Here is a 1,263-nt window from a genome sequence, read left to right as displayed (position 1 = left end):
TTACATATTGAAAGCTTCACAAGCAATCCAAAACTGCCACTCTGTAATAATAAGAAAAGTATTCATAATAATTCAGACTATGAACTTATATATAACCATCGAATTTGACTATATGAAATACTGAAGAACATCTGTGCATCTCATTCGTAACAGACAACAACGACTGAACACATATAAGCAAAGAAATTCACAAGGGAAGCAACTGTCCTCTTGCCCTTGATGTTCTCCTTAAATGAACCCAAGATGTATTTTCTTTTGCAACATTCCCCCCACCCACCCACCCAAAAAAAAAATTATCATCATCATGCTTACACTTTATTCTTCAGCAAAGGGGCAACTTAACATAAGCAGCAATGCATAACGATAAATATTCATAGAAATAATGACACGCTCCTCATTTTCTACTCTTCCTCTTTGTTCTTTCATACAACTATAATATCCACAGCCACATGCAAACACCACCATAGGTATCAAAAGCATTCTCTTGCTTTCATTCACCTTCAGTATAAAAAAGTAAACAATCCAAAACTGAGCAATTGTCAAAATCAATACCCAAAACCTTATGTCGTCAACTATCTGTTTCAAGAAAAATCAGAACACAATAATAATGACGATAAAAAGATGAAAATAAAAGTTTCAAAAACACTGATTAAGTAGGAATTGTAGGGTTTCCCCTTTACAAACCCTGCTAAATTTTATATGAATTTTTTCCCCTAGTTATTTAAAAAAGGGTTTAAAAAGGGTTTACACTGGGCTGTTTCGGGGGAAAAAATATTTTTTATCTGACGTCAAGTCCAAAAAAAGGTAAATTTCTATGCTAACACTAATCCATGCAATACCTTCTCTAGCTCTGTCTTGATTGACTCTGTTGTCAGATTCATTTGTTGCAACTCTTGCAGAGACTGAAAATCATCCACTCTAGCATTATGCAGTGGAATTTCTTTTCAGGGAAAAATTAAAAACATGCCATGGTTGAAAAAGGGAAATAATGGTCGCAATAAAAGGGAAAATTCAGCGATGGCCTCAGGGGACGGGTCCTGTTTGGGGCCTTAAAATTTGGTTTATGGCCCCTTGGCTTCCATGCTGTCAATAGGGAACCCAAAAGGGTGTCAGCGGGAACTCCAGCTCGTTTTTAAAAAGGGGGAGTGGTAAGTTAATAAATAGTTCCTAAATCAAAATTCCCTTGCATACCCACATTCCACTTCAAATGTAAACCAATATTCAAATAGACAGTATATCACACAGAACTACTGATGCATGAGG

The sequence above is a fragment of the Penaeus monodon genome, chromosome 20 (genome assembly GCF_015228065.2).
Source record: "Penaeus monodon isolate SGIC_2016 chromosome 20, NSTDA_Pmon_1, whole genome shotgun sequence".
Lineage (NCBI taxonomy): Eukaryota > Metazoa > Arthropoda > Malacostraca > Decapoda > Penaeidae > Penaeus > Penaeus monodon.
The sequence above is the reverse complement of the archived record's forward strand: the minus strand, read 5'-3'. Positions refer to the sequence as shown.